Genomic DNA, 19,354 nt, shown 5'->3' with positions numbered 1-19,354 from the left:
AGCCTACCTATTTCATTCTCAGGACTAACTATATATACCCATCCCCATTCAGGATCTGATGGCTCAGGAAGATGGAAGTTGGTTCTAGACTCCTAGGTCTCTCTTCCTCTAACCCTTCATGTGTTTTGGGTCTGTACTGCCAAGTGAATGTCCTCTCAGGGTTTACCCTCAGGCAGCTTTTGCATTTATTCCCTATAGGGGATGTCCCTCACATCCCAGTCAGATATAACACAGCACAGGCTCCCCACTTCCACCTCAACAGCAAGGACAGGGATGGCTAACTAGAACCACCAAAGCTGCCATGTATGTTCATTTAGTAGTTACAGGGAGTCTGTGGCTCTAGCTAAAGTACCTTCATGCCTATAAAGGTCATGGAGAGTAAGTTACAGACATGAATGAGCTGTAAGGCACGTGATCATCCTCTTCAAGAATCAAGTGGTCATTGAATCGATGTTGAATGGAAAAGCTAAAGTCATTACAAGAGAAATTCTGTCTAATCACATAGGGTAAGAATTGTCTTGTGTTTGGTTGTGTATAAAGGTATATGTATATGTATAAAGGTGTATGTATCTTTATATGCACACATGCACATGTGTGTGTGTGTACAGTGTGTATATGTATGTGCACATGCTTGCAGAAGCCTGAGAAAAACTTGATTTTCTCATTCCTCAGTATCCTGTCAACCTCAGGTTTGTGAGAGGATCTATTCTCTCTCGCTGTCCAAACACACCAAGTAGGATTGGCTGGCTGGCTACCCTGCAAGCTCCAAAGATTCGCCTGTCTCCATCTCCTAGCAGTGGCTTACATGTGTGTACCACCAAACCAGGCTAGAGTAGTCTTCACCATCAGAATATATAGGATAACTTAAGGTTTTTATTTAACTTCAAATTCGATAACATCTTCCCATTTCAATGAGGTTTTTGTACAAGTCTCCATAGAATCTGTCTCAGAATATGGCAGAATTGAAATCTGGGCCCAAGAACAGCTCCAACTCCCACAATCTCTGTAAGAACAGCATGGTGACTGTGCAGTTCTGTCTTCTTACATCTAGGACATAGATCATCACACTTCCTGATTAAGAGGTCAAAGTTGCCTGAGCTGAAACTTGGGACGTGGCTTCCAACGTCATGGAGTCTTTGAGCCTTCTTCAGATATGGGCAATTATTATGGCCATGGCTGCTGCTGCTTTAGTGGAATAATAAATTCATAAAACCATAAACAAGTAGTTCTCAGAACAGTGCCTCAGCCTACCAAGGTTACACGCATATTTCCCCAGGCCCTGCAGGTTATCTATATTTACAGTCACCTTTAACGTTTATTACACCATCAAACACCAGATCCTCCATACAAAGCTTGAACACACACCTCAAATGAGACACTGAATTTTTATTTTCCTTAAATTTTACTATAAAAGGCACTAAGAAATTAATTTTTTTTTTTGAGACAGGGTCTCCTTATTTAGACCAGGCTGACCTCAGACTCAGAGATATCCCTGGCTCTGTCTCCCAAGTGCTGAGATTAAAGGTGTGTGCTACCATACCTGGCCTAGGAATTAATCTTAAAATTCTGGTTTTGATAAACCGTGCGTGGAGGCGGACATTTGTAATCCTAGTACTCGTGAGGCAGAGTCAAGGAGAATCAGGAAGCCAGCCTGAGCTACATAGCAAGGCCAGCCTGGGCTGTTGGGAGCCGACTTGTAGCAGAAAGCGCCTATCAGCTTTGCATCCATCTCAAGCCATAAACCCTGACGTGAGACTTGTTTTTCAACAGCCTACAACAGCTGATCACACTCTGATATCCCACATATCTTGTTTTGCTGTTTAGTGCCCCCAGCTGCAAGGCGCATGTGGTACCCACGCCTGCAAGGCATGAGGTGCACGTGCTATCCATGCTATAGATACCTGTAAGGTTTATGTCATATCCACACCTGCAAGGCACGTGGCAAAAGCCTATAAATACCCCAGATTTCCCTTCAATAAAAGAGACTTGAGACTTGATCAAAACCTCTGTCTTGTCTCCATTCTTCACGTCTCTTCCCCTTTATCTCTCTCTCTCTCTCTCTCTCTCTCTCTCTCTCTCTCTCTCTCTCTTTCTCTCTCTCGACCCTGACCCCCCAGACCAAAGCATGAGGGTTGGCCCCCAAGCATGGAGCAGAGAGGGCTGCAACACTGGGCCATATGAAATCCCCTCTCATATTAAAACTAAAAAAAATAATAATAAAATAAAATTCTGTTTCCAGAACCATCTCGAACTTTCTGCCTGCTCAACTGTTCTAAAATGTAGTCCTTGAATGGCCACACATGGCGACAGAGGCATCGCTTGAGAAACTGAGGCTGAAACCTCAGACACAGGGCGCTGAGACTGTGCAGTGGGCACAGATTACAGCACAAGTATAGGATGCCCAGCACCCACGTAAGAGCCTGGCATGGCAGCTCAAGCTAGCGCCAGGAGGCGAAGGCCAGGCTGATCCTGAGGCTTGCTGGGCAGCCAGTCCAGCCCACTTGGTGAGCTCTAGGTTCAGTGAGAGACCCTGCCTCAAAACAATATGGTGAAGACCACTTAGGAAGATAACCAGTGTTGACCTATGGTAGTATATAGGTTTATGTTTGCATAAACCTACAAGTCAGGAATCATGGTGGACCCCGGCAATAAGTGATCTGGGGGTATGCCAAAATTTGAGATTCACCACCCACAGCTATTACCGAGAGAGCTGGGCCATGACACTTCAGAGAGGTCTCTTGATTACACAACTCTGGTGTTTTTTCTGCTCCTTAACAACTTGCTATAGGATGATGTCAGCCATTCCTCTCTATTTTTAATTCCTCACGACGAGGCTGCTGCTGATTCACTCAACACCTTATGCTATCACTGAAATAGTAGGAGCCTTCTCTCACGCCCTTAATGGAAGGTGACTGCCGCCTGTTATCCCTAGTGTAACTGCAGGAACACTTTGGTGGCAAAAGCGTGTCCTCTGTCGCCCTCGGTAAAAGCTGAGTGTGGAGTTATAATTATAACTCCCCATTCTTTTCGATGACACGCTCGCCATACTGTATTCTTTGAAACGCAGATTCCCACATGTCAGAGGAGAGAAACAGCGAGCACGGCATCAAGTACGGTTTACTGTAAATAGAGATCAAAACTGCATCTCCCAGGGCAAACCTCCCACGACTGACAAGAAGCAACGTGGCAACAATAGCGAGGCTCCTCTCATTTATCTACAAGACATGTACAGGAATGAAGAAAGTCCAGTTGATTTCATGTCTTCTAGGGGGTCTTTCAGTGACCTTATGACAATGTACTGACTAAGCACCAAAGCAGAAGGAACACAGGGACATGTCCCAAATACCTTCACTATACCTTTAATATATTGGGGTGTTTGTTAATTCGGAGAAGGGACTTGCATACCTGCTGTGAGATCTCGGATGAGTTGTGAATACCAACATGTTATTAATTTCCTTTTGCTTTTTGATTAATTTCACACACTGCACAAGAAAGGAGAGATTAATGATGTCTGGGAGACAAGGTTGGATTCTTGTAACATGCTAAATCAACCTCAAGTGTGAGCAAATAGAGATAGAGGGCCCAGATAAGGAAATAATAAAGGAAATTGCTGTGAAAAATAGCAATACCCAGAAACCTGGGGAGTTTGAACGGGAAGGTCTAGCTACTTCTCTTCCCAGCAGAGATATGAAAACACTGGAATTCTGAAGCCAGAACTACTCAACAATTTCCCAGTGTCAGAAGCCGTCCGTTCATTAACAGACAGTACTGCATGCAGTTCTTAATGTCATAAGAGCCCCGTGACACGGTATTCAGTCCAGTCACATCCTGCCCTTGTCTGAAGTCTCCCTGATGATCATGCTGCGATGTCTAGTTAACTACATGGAAGGAGCAATGCCGACTGCATCAGCAGGGATGAAGAAAAGGAGAATTCAGTGCTTGCTTGATGCACGAGAAGCTTCCACTTGGGAGGGAGAGGCAAGAGAATCAGAGATCCAAGGCACCCTTGGCTCTACACGGAGCATGAGTCCAGTCTGCGCTACCTGAGACCTTGTCAAAGAAGAAGAGAAAAGGAAAGAAACAACAGAAGGAAGGGGGAGAGGAAAAAGAAGGGGGAGGGGAAGGGAAGGGGGAGGGGAAGGGAAGGGGGAGGGGAAGAGGAAGGAAAGGGAATGGAGTGGGGAGAATCCAATCTCACTGTACAAACAAGCTATTTCTAATGTGTTAATAAAACACCTAGAACCTTCTATGTTCCAAGACCCTAGAAGCTTAGTGCAAGTTGCCCAACATAAATATTTTTTTTGAGGTACTACTATTCTCTACATTCAGAAGAAGAAACACAGAAAGCTAACTATCTTGCTAGGGGCCTCCCAGTGTGTTTTTATTTAAAGAAACATTTACCTTATTGTTGTGAATTTGTTCTCAGGATTCATTCATTATAAAGACTCAGACTTACATTGGAAAAAAAGTATAAAAAGCAGAGCAGGTAACTTGCCCAGGGCATGGCCTCCAAGGGCAGGTGGGGCTGCAGGTACTAGGTGTGTCCTTCCCGAACAAGGCAGAAAGCACCACAGGCTCCTCACCTTCACCTGAATCAATCCAGGTCTCAACAACAAGACACTCCCCTGCCACATTGTTTCCCTAGGAATGCCTGACTGAACCACAGATCCTATTTTAGAAGGCCTAAGATTGGCATGGTATTATCTTGAGAAAACTCTCATTTCCCAATTTCAGTTTCAAGAGTCCAAAAGCTCAAGCAAGACCACTGGCTGCCATCTAGGCTGACAGCTCACCACAGAAAGTTCCAGAGGATCAAGCCAGCCCAGAGATACATACAGCAGGACTACACCGAACTGTCTTCTATCTTTAACCGATTCTGGGGAAGAAGGGCTGGAGAGTTAGCTCCAGCCAGTAAAGCACCCACACAAGTATGAGGACCTGAGTTGGAACCCCCCCCCTCCACACACACACACACACACACACCCACACACACACCCCGGACCCAGTGAAAAGCCAGGTGTGGTGGTGCATGCTGTAATCCCAGCATTGCAAGGTAACAGACAGGTTGCTCTCAGGCTGGCAAGCTCCCTGCCAGTGAGAGGCCCTGTCTCCAATAAAACCTAGGTGGATAGACAGTAGATACCAGAGGCTAGGTACATATCAGAGGCTATCTGCTGGCCTCCACATACGCACGTACATACCCACCCCACCTGCCACACATGTATATGAGTTTCTCCTTGAGGGGATATGTAAATGCACCCATTTCTCCCAGAGCCTAATAGGGCCAGCTAGCCCCAGATAAATATTCCCTGCTTTTTCTCCCTAAGCATTCAACTCGATCACCTCCCTCAGATTCCTGCCTCTTCTCAGCAAAGCTCACATTTTCTGATGGACCACAGCCAATGGAGACCCACCATCCTCACACTCGCCTTAACCATCTCCTCCCTGGGAGTTCACTACAGTTCCTCAATGGGCTGAGTTTTCTCCAGACTCACTCCACTTCCTCCCAAGGAGTAGACAGCCAGCCATACAGCCAGACATGTCATTTCACTTTAACAAAGAGGTTTAGATAACACCTCCCCAACTTTAATACAGACAGGCACAAACACTACACACAGACTCACACAGACACTCGCACACCTTTCCATTTCCATAAGGAGGTTTAAATGGCACCTCTCCAACTTTAAGAAAGACAGACACACAAACACACACACACAGATACACACACAGAGACACACACACACAGACACAAACATCCCTTTCCACTTAAATAAAGAGGTTTACGTAGCACCTTTCGAAGGCCAGGTGCTGGCCACTAAGGCCCTCCTGACTCAAGGTCTGCTTAGCTCAGTGATTCTAACATAACTCACTGCCCCTATTGTTTCCACATTATCTCCCCGGCCCCACCCCTCCTCACCCTGTATCCTTGCCAACTCTCCATCTCTGGGACAAGTTCACCTCTCACACTTGGCATGGACTCCATTAAGCAGACTCTCAGCTCCCCGGGAATACATCTTCTGTTTCTCCTGATCTCTGACACAGCATCTTACACAACATTTACCACAGACATTTGCCAACCCACTGAATCTACATGTTTATGATTTTATTTACTATTCTGACAGTGGACATTCAGACCTACCTGTCTAGAGGCCATTCCACTTTAATGAACATTTGCCATATGTTCAACACTTCCAAAGCTTGGTTTAGTCTCTGGCCAAGTATTGGTAATACACCATGCTATCCATTCCACGGGGTGTGAAGAGGTTGGCAAAGTCACTGGTACTGGTACTCACTACGTGCTTCCTGCCCACCAGGAACTCAATAACTTCAGCCCTCCCGCCCCCTTCCTATTTCTAAGCCTCGTTTCATTTCTGTTACTGTGGTAAAATAAAGCAACAGCAGGAAGAAAGAGTTTAAGTCACAACTACCAACTACGGCTTACAGTCTATCACTGTGGGGGGAGTCACGACGGCAGGAGCTTTGAAGCAACTTAGTCACATCCACAGTAGAGAGAAGCAAGAAATGAACGCATGCACTCAGTGCTCAGCTAGCTTTTCTATACTTTTACACAGCTCAGGGCCCAAACCAGGGAATGGTGCTGGGACACAGAGCGCTGCCTGGGTCTGCCCACATTAATTCAGGCTAGCAAGACAATATCCCCAGACATGCCCAAAAGCCAGCCCGATCTAGACAAGACAACTGAGGCCCCCTTCCCCAGGTGATTGTAGGTTCTGTCAAATTGATAATTAGAAATAACCATCATGCCCCATAAGGGGACAATGATGCTTAGCGATGCCACATGGTAGGAAGCTGAGTTCAAATCTCAACCACTCAGCTGCTGTGCAGACGTAAGTCACTCACCGACAGCATCATGTTTGGAGAAATGAGCCACTCTCTGGCCACTTTCTCCCACCAGGATCGGAGACTGCTATGACATCAGCAGACGATATTATCTTGTGGGATGGTACAGGATGTATGATACAGACAGGTGATAATGTCACTGTGAGGGTACGTGTGACATTTCACTATAACTTCATCTGTAAAAGGAAAGGCAGCCTGGACAAGCTTAAATCCTTTGGAAGAGCAGGAAGCACTCTTAATGGCTGAGCCATCTCTCCAAGCCTAAAATCATCACTCTGTTTGCCACTGCCAGGGATTGAACCCAAACCTCGTGCATGCTGCTCACCTGCTCTGTCACTAAGCTATCCCCAGCTGTACCAAAAACACTCTAGTCCTTACTGTCACTAAGCTCCAAACATCCGTATGACACATACTTTACACATGACACCAGAGAAATCTTTCCTGCATGATGCACCACTATTATGGGATTTATTATTTTTTTTTTATATTGTTGAGGGCTCTTTTCAATTATAGATTTTTTTAAAAACCCAAACAATTAAATGAGGAAACAGCGCGTTTCAGGCAGCTCGAAGCAGCCTATAACTCAATTTCTAAGGGTTCTAACATCTTCTTCCTGTCTCCATGCCATGACACTCACGTGTCCCACACCTCATCCAGACACAAGCACATGCACAAATAATAATAATCTTAGAAATATTTTTTAATGGGGTACAGTTTCCTGTCACTCCTTGTTTTGGGACCTTTGCTGATAACTGACAAGGTTGTCCACTGAAATGGGAGGCTGGTGCCTAAGGATCTCTTGAGCCTGGAAGTTGAAGGCCAGCCTGGGCGGTATAGTGAGACTCTCTTGCAAAAGATAAAAAGCAAGAAGAATGGGAGGAGGAGGAGGTATAGGAATGTGGGCTGCATTGCTCCTCTCAGTCCTGTTATGGCCACCATCCAGTTAAATCCTATTTAGTAATGGGTACTAAGTTACCAGCTATATACAGAGGGCTTGATACCTCTTCATTTAATTGTTGATGTTTCTTTTTAATCTCTATCTCCCTCTTGCCTTCACTTCTTCTTCCCTCCCCCCTCTCCATGTGTGCGCCTGTGTGTATATGTGTCTATGTGTGTGTGTGTGTGTGCCTATGTGTATATGTGTGCCTATCTGTGCCTATGTGTGTGTGTGTGTGTGTGTGCCTGTGTGTGTGCCTGTGTGTGTGCACCAGTGTGTGTGCACGAGTGCATCTGCCCATTCTACATCGTTTGTAGAGACAGACCTTTCCAGCAAGAAATACTGTTATAATTTAACTGGATTTTTTTCTCCCATCTATGATTAAAACCATTCTAACAGCCACAACAAAGGCCCAAAGAGTTAAGCAAGGAATTCAAAACAGGGATTTGAAATGGATATTCAGGGGTGTTAAATCTCTTTTGTCAGTTTGGTGGGGGGGATTTAGAATCACTATGGAAACATTCATCTGAGTGTGTCTTTGAGGGTTTTTCCAAAGTAGTTTCACTGAAGGAGAACCCACCCTGAAGATGCGCAGGACCTTCCCCTGTCCTGGGATCTTAGATGGAATAAAAAGGAGACAGTGAGCTGAGTCCCAGCTCTCTGCTTCCTGACTGTGGATACAATGTGACCAGATGCCTCACACTCTTGCTGCCTTTCCTGCCATGACATAAATCTGACCCATGGGCCTAAAGAACCCATGGGTTCTTCTGTTAGGTTGCTTCTGTCAGGTACACTGTCACAGCAACAAAAAAGAAACAATATATCAAAGCAAACTGATCAAATGTAACAGGCCTGTGGAAGAGACCTCTACCACATCACACAGAGTTTTTTCTTCTAGACAGTTTCCCATAGCCCAGGCTGGCCTCAAACTGGGCATGATCTTGAATTTCTGATTCTCCTGCCTCCACCTCCTCCTGAATGCTGAGATGACAGACATTCAACACTAAGCCCAGCTTATGTACTTCTTGGGATGGAACCCAAGCTTGGTAGATGCTAGGCAAGCACTCTGCCAACTGAGCTTGGGCCCCTCAACCCCTGGGCCTCATCAAATCCTTGATAGGAAGAAAACTAAATTCTACTCTATCACACTGATCTGCAAGTTATTAATAACCAAGGGGAGGTCAGAACAAAAATGAATCCTGAGGCTGCTTGTTCCCGGCCCCCAGGGCCCCCAGGCTTCTGACTGCACCCAGGGAGTTCAGGAACCAGGAAAGCCTGGAGACCAGAGGGAGGAATCCCTGACTCAGATCTGCTCACAGGACTGGGAGGGCCAGAGGCCATCATTCATCTGTTAAATGAGTTACCAGGTAACAGTGTACCAAGCAGAAAAATGCATTCACTAGACCATAGCCAGATTACACAAAACTAGAAAATTACCTCACTTCCTTCCTGTTACTCCCAGACCCAGTCCGGCTCCCAGAGCAGGGGCCCAGCAGCCCAGGCAATGAGCCCGGCAAGCAAATGGCTGGGTACAATACGTCCTTCCACTGGCAGGCTGAACAAAATGATGTATGTGGTCCTTCTCTCCAGGGACAGCTGAAGGGGCTTGCTGGACTCCAGGATGGGAGTCTGCGTTTCACTGGAGCCTTGAAGTTGCAAAGGGCTGGAAACCCACTGAGGGTTCCAAATACCCCACCCAGCAAGTGCCCTGTGTCCAAGCTCCTCCTCCTCCAGTTCCACCACCTGCAACTGGCCTCTTCTCTTCCTTGGCCAAGCCTGTCAGGATACTCCCCAGGGTCAAGCATTAAGTCAAAGGACCCTCAGTTTCACCAGAATTAATACCGTGATGCTGCTAGCCACAACAGAACAACCTGGAATTCTGGTTGCTCTGGAACGTGAAAGATGCTTCTGAAGTTCCAGCAAATTTACCAGAACCCGCATCAGTTAATCATTAAGTTACTTACACAGGAAAGAGCGGAAGCAAGGCATCAAAATAACTGTACAAGTGATTGCCAACCCAATGACTGCTGACTGCAGCATGTGTAACACCCCCCCCTTCCCCCACCTCAGCCTCCTTTCCAATCGTCTTTGTGCCCACTATTCTGGGACTAAGGACTAAGAACCTCCCAGAAATCCACAAAATGTTATCAGGTCTGGGACCAGCTGCATCCAGGTCTGCCTTCTAGGTGATTCTAAGTCTTGTCAAATTGACAATATTAACCATCACACATGCGATGGGACAAGAAAGAGCCAACAAGGAAGAGGGTATGAGTGTGAATCCTGTATCCACTGATCCTCAACTCCCACAGCATAAGGTCTTTTCCTCCAAAGGATCATACACAGTTAGCACAGCACTCAGGGCAGGCAGTGAGAAATACAGCTGGCTGCTGTAAGCAAACAGTCCTCTGGTGGCCTTTAAGATGCTGAGTGAGCAGCTTAATCACCCAGCAGTGCCTAGCAGGCAATATAGAAAACCCTTAGGAGACAGGCAGCCATGAATGGAAAACATTATCATTTAAAGAAGGATTAATAACAGGCCAGTGTAGACAGAAGAGACAGCTCAGTAGTTAAGCAGCAGATAGTAGCACTTGCAGCTCTTGCAGAGGACCCAGTTTGGTTCTCAGCATCCAGGTCAGGTAGCTCACAATCACTTGTAAATCCAGTTCCATGGGGGATCTGGTACCCTCTTCTGGCTTCCTCAGGCATCTGCATGCACGAGATGCAAAATTTACTCACACACACATAATTTTAAAAACTTACTGGATGGACTGACAGATGGATAGATGAAGCAAGCCAGGCTGGAAGGAAACTACTCAGGTCCATGGTATGTGTTGGTTGGGGGTGGGGGGTGGGGTATATTTTTTTGAAGTTAGCATCTCCTCCCATGGACACCAGGAACCGGTCCAGAGCACTCACTCCCTCTGTATCTGTCCTGATACATTCAACCTGCCTAAAGTGTGGGGTCACAATAACCAGGATGTAAACCTAGAAGGAAGTTTTATAACTCTGACTTATCCAAGCTGATCAGAAAAGAAACACACGACAATTTCCTGATGATTCCAGTACTTAGCAAGCTGATCCAGGAATCGTTAGCTCCAGGACAATCAGGACAGCTCCAATTTTGAAAAAAGTCTTTTCTCATTTATTTTAGTGTGTGTGTGTGTGTGTGTGTGTGTGTGTGTGTGTGTGTGTGTGTCCCTAGTCCCTATGTGGGTACTGGGGATCAAACCAAGGACCTCAGGCTTGCCGACACATGCCTTCACTCACTGAACCATCTCACCAGCCCCTAAGCTGAACCATAAAAAGGGGAATCATGTTACAGAGAAGCATGTATAGTCCTCCCCAAAGTTTCTTTCTTGAGTTCCTTGGTTGTATATTTGATGGCATCTAGAATAACCTGGGAAACAAACCACTGGGCACATCTATGGCAGTTTCTAGATTAGAGAAAACCCACCTTAACTGTAAGAGGCAGCACCCATGACCTTGCCATGGGACAGCCACCTCAGGCTCCTGCCTCCCACCTCCCCACCATGCTGGACTGTTTTACCTGAACTGTGAGCTGAAAGATACCCTCAGGTTGCATTTGTAGGCATATTGTCACAGTAATGAAGATAATAATACATTCTCTCCTCAGGAGTCATACCCTTGGGCTTCCTTGACTACCCCGCCCCCCCCATCCCCTCCTCTCTGTGCTCAGGCAGCCTTGTTTCCTGCCCTTGTCCTGGGCCTGAGGGCTTTCCCACTGTTGTTAGGCAAGGTGCCTGGGGTGATCCCTCATTCTGGCAGTGCCCTGTAACTATTTCTGCCATTAGTCCCTGCTCAGTTTTGCAGGTAAAATGTGTTACCTGCCAGGAGCTCAGACACTGACTTGCATTATCACAGCTGTGATAAAAATGCATCCCTGTGGGCCTGGAAGCTCATGGGGATGTTTGCAAGCAGCGGTCCTTCTGGTGCCGTGAACACTAGGCTGGAAGAGCCGAGAAGATGGATGCTGTATCTGTGGGGCCTTGAACTCACCTCCAGAGGCAAGCAGATGGTTACAATCACCCCCAGAAGACAAGGGCTCACAGCCGTTCTTCCTCCCGCTACGCACACAACTTTTTTCCTACTTAGCTTTTATTTTGACACCTGCTTACTAATACAAAAACACCCAGGAGCCCAAAGACGGGTCCAAGCTTTTACAGTCCAAGTTGGGTACTGAAAATCATCACCTGGGCCAGTGAAATGACACTTGCCACCAAGCCTGATATCATGAGTTGGAACCCCAGGAACTATGTGGTGAAAGGCGAGAACCAATTCCTAAAAGCTGTCTTCTAGCTTCCCCACGGCATGTGGCATGTGGCACACGTGCCACACACCCCCCACCCACCCACACACACACCTACAGAATAAATAAAATAGCCTTGGATAAACTGAACTGTCCTTAAGGAAATATTTTTTATTACTCTCTGACAAAAATAGATTCAGCCCTGGGTTAGATTCACCCAGATCACCTGACCCCAAAGGTAATCATTCCCCTTCCCTGGTACCAGTCTGCTCTGGTTTGGTTTTGTTTGACTGGTCTCCACCTCAGTGGGTAGTGGGATTATAGTCCTCCACCTGGTATGTGAAGTCCTTGGGATTGAACCCAGGACCTCTTCCATACCAGGTAAGTACTTCACGAACTAGCCTACATCCCAGCCTCCAGAGTACCATTTTTTAAAAGAAGGGCCCAAAGTCTTCAAATTACTCTTGACCTGGGCCTACCTCCACTCAGGATGTAGAGGATCAGATGTTCAAAGGTTAGCCTCGGCTACATAATGAGCATGCCCTGTTGTCAACAATAATAATTAAAAATATTTTAAAGATATAATTGCAATGTGGCAATATGTGTGCCTACTTATTAACACACCAAGTTACAAGATCCAAGAGTGTCTGTTATCCACCACCTGGACTTGGTCATGACGAATACAAAAAGTATTTTGAGATTTCAGCAAAATGTACCATGAGTTATATTTATTGAAGGACAATAATCAAGGTGCTTCCAGACCATGGGCTCCCTGTATCCATGGGAACACATTCACAGATTTATCCAACCGTATTTTCTGGATGGAAAAGTATCCAGAAAAAAAAAAAAAAACCTGCCTTGGGGGACTGGGGATGTAGGGCAATCACAAACACTGGGCTCCAGCTGCAGCACTGTATAAACCATGCGTAAGAGCCCTGAGGGTGTAGACAGGGGGATCAGATGCTCAGGGTCATCTTTGGCTACAGAGCCTTCACTATGTAAAACCCTGGTTCATAGAGAAAAAGAAACTTGTTTGATTTTAGTCCTGAAAATACAGAGGACTTTCTTTTTCTTGTTACATTCCCTAAGCAATATTGTATCAAACGTACTTATACTGTGTTAAGTATTAGAAACAATGGAGAATCCACTTCAGGCACAGGAGGGTATGTGTCGTTACAGAAGGGACTGGAGCGCTCAGATATTAGTGTCCAAATCGGTTTCAGACCTGGTCCCCTGCAAACTGAAGGTGTGCGCATGCCAGTTGGCTTTACAGCCCGTAGCCACAGTTGGAGTTCAGCAGTCAAGTTTACTTCCAGCATTGAAGAAGAAGAGTTGAGGAAGAGGATGGCTTGTGGGACTTATTTGTCAACCAGAGACTTCACTACCAGGTTCAAGACTGGAGGGAGGGGACAAGAGAGGAGGGGAGGGGAGGGAAAGAGAAACTGGTACCTACAACTCCAATCCCATCACATCTTCATTCTCAGCAGGTTATTACTTTTTTTTTTTTTTTAAGTGACTCTTCAGGCATGAAAAATGTACATTTCCTGAAAGCCACACTGCAGCTTTTAATTACAGCGAATATTTTTCCAGTGCCTCTTGCTGTGAAAAGATCCCCGCTTCTTCCACCAAGAAGGTTCACCCGTTTTATCTGCTCGCAGGCATCCATCATAAGTGTGCCGATATCTTAGGGCTGAAAGGGGGGCTTTTTAAACTTTCTAAGGGTTTAATCAATAGGGTCCTTTTCACAGAAGGCTGAGCTGCCTGCAGAGAATATGAATACCTCTTTTCTCTTTATTCTAATTTAAAATGGCAATGCACTTTATATTGCGCAGCTATTACATTGCAGGTACAGCATTAGGCTCTTGTTTTCAATTATTCTGATCTTCACATCCATCATCCCACCTTAATAGTAAAGAGATTCAATGATTAAGAATTTCAAAGAGTCTTATGTTACAAAACCATTCTCTGGGGCAAAAAGAGAAACAAAGGGACAGAAGAGAGAGGGGAGAGGGATGGAGGGATAGAGGAAGGGAGAGAGTAGAGAGAGGAAGGAGGGAGGGAGGGAGGGAGGGAGGGAGGGAGGGAGGGAAGAAGGGAGGGAGGGAGGGAGGGAGGAGGGAGGGCAGGTAGGGTACAAATATTAACATCAATGTTGAAATCCCAATTATAAATGAACACATTGATTTTATTTGTCATTCATTTATTTATTTATTCAGGTGTTCATTTTTGACACATACTTTCAACACACTATGAACTGACCTTGCATCCCCTATCTCCCAACCTCCTCCTTCCGAGTGCTAGGTTTACAGGACTATGCCACCATGGCAGTGTGGTGGTTTGAATGTTCCCCATTCCCTGCCACACACACCACAGGCTCCTATATTTGAATGCTTAGTACCCAGTTGATGATCAGTTGTTGGGAAGGACTAGGTGGCCTTGTTGGAGGAGGTATGTCACTGGGAGTGGGCCCACACCAGGCCCTGTGGTGCTCACGCTCTGTCTGTCTATCCTGTCTGTGTGTGTGTGTGTGTGTGTGTGTGTGTGTGTGTGTGTCTTTCTGTCTCTGTCTCTGTCTCTGTCTCTGTCTCTCTCCCTCCCTCCCTCCTTCCCTCCCTCCCTGCTGCCTGTGGATCAAGATATAAAGCCCTCAGATACTGCTCGGGCCCCATGCCTGTCTACTTTCGCCACGATGCTAATGGAGTAGCTCTGAAACATGAACACGTCCCTCCCTCCACTACTACCTGATCCCCACGCCTAGTCCAAGACGTATTATTTATTTCTTACCCCTGAGCAATCAGTTAGTTCCTTATCAAACTGTGTGCTGGAATAGGAAAGATACACACGCTAATGAGTTGTTTCATTAACAGACACCAGGATATGACTAAGAACAGACTAACCTGCCCTTAAAGCATTGAGACTGGGGGAAGGAACTCAGAAGACAAAGGTTAAGGAGCCAACATCAAGGACACCTTTACAGCCTATGAAGGAGCCTAGGGGAAAGCCTAGGCAAGGCTCTCTGCTCTCAAGTGCACAGGAAGCAATGGCGTAGGGAAGGGATATTTGAAAGGTGACAAAGGTCCTGAGTCACTGAGTCTACTGACGGGAAGGAACTTTTTTTCATGTGTGCTGTTCACACCTTTGGTTTTTTTTCTCCCCACAGCTTTACCAAACTTTCTCTGCTCTACTTTAAAAACTGGAAGTCAGTGGCTAAGCAATGTGTTCAGCAGCACAGAGGACACCAGAGTGAGAACTGGCTCCCACTTACCCCTTTGAGCTTAAGGAGTCAGCAATACACACATTCCTAAACATGTGTGTGTGTGTGTGTGTGTGTGTGTGTGTGTGTGTGTGTGTGTGTGTAATCCTTAGAGGATGATAAAACAAGAATGCACATACAATAAGAGAAAGGGGAGAAGAAAGAAGGCACAGAAGAAGAAAGGAAGGGGAAGAGGGAAAGAGAAAAGAGGGAGGAGGGAGGCAAGAAAGGAAGAAGAAAGGAGGGAAGAGAGGAGGAAGGAACAGCAAGGAGGAGGGGAAGGAGAAAAAGGAAAAGAAGGGAGGGGAAGAAAGAAGAGGGAGGACTGGGAGGAGGGGGAGGAAGAGAAAGAGGGAAAGAGGGAAAGAGGGAAGGGAATGAGGGGAGGAGGGAGAGAAGAAAAGCAAAGAATGGAAAAGGGAGGAGGAAGAAAGGTAGTGAAACAGCAGGAGAGATAGATTCTAAAACTATTGACACCATGCTGACTGTGTAGGGTCCAGAAGGAGTACCTGCAAAAGGCTAAGAATCACTGAAAATCCCAGTCTAGAAGCAGGGGAGTCCATCCCCAGCATAGCAGAAGTCTATGTAGGTAAATAAGACAATCTTCACATAGTAGGTTTGGAAAGAGCCAGAAGCAAAGTAACCCCATGGCTTCTCTCTAAGAGCCTCTTAGTTGCCAACCACAAGACAATACAGAGAGGCATGGTGTCTGTTTAAATAAGCCACTCGACCTGGTCTCCCACCATCAAGAACTGGGACAGCCAGCCTCCCAATCCAATGGCTTTCTAGATGGAGTCTTACATTCCACTGGATAAATATAAGCACAGGCTCCCACCTAGTATATATTAATTTATTTAAAACAAAACACAGACTACTGTCAATTTATGAAATTATATCTTAAGACATTAGTTTTAGTGGGTAATAAATAAAAGCCCCCATACCTTTTTCCTATGTCCAAAAGGGTTATTATGAGTGGCAAGTTTTGGAACCCACTGTCCTTGGACTTAACAATATACTGTGATTTCTTGGAATCCAATGGCTTTGACCTTCACTGTGCCTGAGCCAGATAGCTAGCACACTTCCTGGTTCACTGTCCTGGACTCTACTCCCAGGATTCCTGGGCTGTTCCTCATCCCTAGAGATGCTTTCCATTTTTTCCTGGGGTTCTTCACCTCTACTCCGTCAGGTCCCTGACTGGCCTCTTCATGAATTCCTCCACTGCATCAGGTCTTACCACTATGGTCAAGCACAATGCCCCACCTTTAACGGCCAATCTACCATCTCTTCTGCAGTCAGACACCTCAGCAGTACCAGAGGGGTGGAGTATAGAGGGAAAAGGAGCCCATGGTAGCCATAGAAACACCAGTTACCAGGTTACCTCATGCCCTGGTCTTCAGCGGGTCTTCCAGCTTAGTAACAATTTGGGTTTTTTTTTGCCTTGTCCTCAGCCACCTCCATTTCCCAGCATCTTCGGCCAGCATTTTGGAACTTCATCCACGGACTCAACCAATCTAAGCACAAGGAGTACTTACTCCAAGCACTGAATCTCACCAAACATTCATGCCCATAGACAAGAAAACATCCATCCGGAGTTGGAAGACGATCAGAATGAAGCCACTTAGGTAACAGGAACCAAGCAAGGGAAGAGGTGACCCACTTTGCTCTTGTCTACTTGTGCCTCCTTCAAACGTTTTATTGAAATAAAATTCCTATAGTAATGATTGAATCTTTGAAAGTAGACAGTTCAGGGCTGAGGCACAGCTCCATGTCAGACAGCACTCAGCCAAGCAGCACAGGATCCTGGGTTCAACCCTCAGTGTCATAAAAAAAAAAAAAAGAGTATGTATCAGTGATATACAATATGTTCACCACACTCTACAGCTAACACCTCTAATTTAGCTCAGAAACATTTCTATTACTCTGGAAGAGTTAAGCCGTATTATCAACTGATTAGATTCAGAATTACCAGGCAAACAAAATTCTGGCTGTCTCTGTGAGTTGTTTCCAGAAAGGTTTAACTAAAAAGGAAAGTCTATCCCTGAATGTGAATAGAATTGTCCCATGGACTGCAGTTCAGGACTGAGTTAAAAGGAAAAAGTGAGCCAACCACCTGTATTCATCTCTCCTTCCAGTCTGCAGATCAATGAAACCAGCTGCCTTATGCTCCTGCAGCCCTGGCTTTCCCCACAATGGAGTGTCCCCTCAAACTGTAAGCCATTTGGTCACCATAACAGGAAACTTAATTAATACACCGCCCAAAGAAAACTTGGGCCATTAAAAAGTCCCTGTTACCTACCCTCCTGCCCTTGGGAAAGAGGAATTTGCTTCCTGTCTCCGTGGACTCACCTCTTTGGGTACTTCCTGCCATGTTCTGCTGCTTGGTTGGTGTGCCTGTCTATCTGCCTGAGAGCATGTCTCTGTCTCTGTCTCTGTCTCTGTCTCTGTCTCTGTCTCTGTCCCTGTCCCTCTCCCTCTCCCTCTCCCTCTCCCTCTCCCTCTCCCTCTCCCTGTCTCTCTCCCTCTCCCTCTCCCTGTCTCTCTCCCTCTCCTCCCTCTCCCTCTCCTCCCTCTCCCTCTTCCTCTCCTCCCTCTCCCTCTCCCTCTCTCCCTCTCCTCTCTCTCTCTTTCTCTCTCTCTCTCTTTCTCTCTCTTTCTCTCTCTCTCTCTCTCTCTCTCTCTCTCTCTCTCTCTCTCTCTGTCACACACACACACACACACACACACACACACACACACACTCACACACATTTTTGGTTCACTGTCCATATATGTCCATGAGACCCCTAGGCTCTTTCCTGCCTCTAGCCCACTCCCTAAACTGCGCTTATTTTAGCCCTGTGAAAACGCTGTCATCTTCAAAAGAAAAAAGTTTATATTTCCTTTGATTCTTCCTCCTAATGCCAACAACACCTTCCTTCCTTTGCAGCCTTTGATTCTACAAATATGTCTTCTATATGACACAGCTGTACCACTTCTGGGTATTTCCCCAGAAGACTCCCAGCCAAGACATCACAGAGACCCTCACACATCAGTGTGTCCTGTAGTACTATGCACAGTATCTAAGTTATGATATCAACCTAGGAGTCTAACGACAGAAGAACAGATATAAAAAATATGTGGTTTGTACACATAATGGAATTTTCACCCAAAAAGAAGAGCAAAGTTGATGGAAAAATAGATACACCTGGAGGCAATATTAAGCAAGTTTCAAAAAGACAAAATATACTATGCTTTTTTTTCCTTTGTGGTTCCTGAATTTTATAGGCACAAAATACATATATAGGACCTGGAAGTAAGAGAAAACTAAAATAATAATAATATTATTAATAATAATAACAATCATAATAATCAGTAAAACTCTCTCCTGTGTCCCTAGTCAAATGATGTGGGTAACCTTAACCAATCTGTGACTTGGCCTCTGTACCTCTCTCCTGCTTGTTTTGTAACAGGGATCAGAATAGTCATTTATCTTATAGCACTTCCATGAAAAACAGGTGAGTAACCTAGGTTCCTAACATGTTCATGAGTGTCAAGCATGCTGGAAATGTTCAAAACTATTATCACATGGTTAGAATTATATCTCACAAACCCCTTGGTCCTGCTTGCTTGGGCAGCCCCAGACCTCTCTGGACACTGACACTGCTTGGTGTCTCAATTTGTAAGTATAAGACTTTTTCAAAACACCAACACTTCCTTAATAAAACCTTTCCAAGGAGTACTGTATGCCCTTTGAGCTCTGATTGCACCTGATACTGGAAGACCACATAGGATTGTGGGAGCTGATAAAAGGGCACTCCTAGGATGATTTGAATATAGAATGCCCAAATTTTCCCATCCCATTACAGGTCCCCACAAATGCTCCTCAACACCACTGCAACAGTCTTCTTTAAATCTTACTTCTGCCCTGCCCCCTTTTAACCCTCTGACCAGAATAGCTATCAGAAATCCAAATCTAGGTAGAATGCATACCCAGCATGCATGAAGTTCTGAGTTTCAATCCCCAGTACCAAGTAAATCAGGCATGGTGATGTCATCC

At 45.7% G+C, this 19,354-nt stretch overlaps 1 protein-coding gene across 8 annotated transcripts in view; it reads right to left on the bottom strand.

Moving 5' to 3' along the window:
- Positions 1-19,354, bottom strand: part of Mgat5 (alpha-1,6-mannosylglycoprotein 6-beta-N-acetylglucosaminyltransferase) — a 284,487-nt gene that overhangs the window by 239,716 nt on the left and 25,417 nt on the right. For 2 of the 8 annotated variants that reach the window (XM_076941073.1, XM_076941070.1), the window contains exon 1: positions 16,697-17,076. The exons of 5 other annotated variants lie outside the window; for them this stretch is intronic. The gene's annotated coding sequence lies outside the window, so the exon portion shown is untranslated. Of the gene's footprint in view, positions 1-5,917; positions 5,937-16,696; positions 17,077-19,354 lie in introns of those variants that run through there. One more of the 8 variants, XM_076941071.1, reaches the window with a different exon arrangement.

The sequence above is a fragment of the Arvicanthis niloticus genome, chromosome 10 (genome assembly GCF_011762505.2).
Source record: "Arvicanthis niloticus isolate mArvNil1 chromosome 10, mArvNil1.pat.X, whole genome shotgun sequence".
Lineage (NCBI taxonomy): Eukaryota > Metazoa > Chordata > Mammalia > Rodentia > Muridae > Arvicanthis > Arvicanthis niloticus.
The sequence above is the reverse complement of the archived record's forward strand: the minus strand, read 5'-3'. Positions and strand labels throughout refer to the sequence as shown.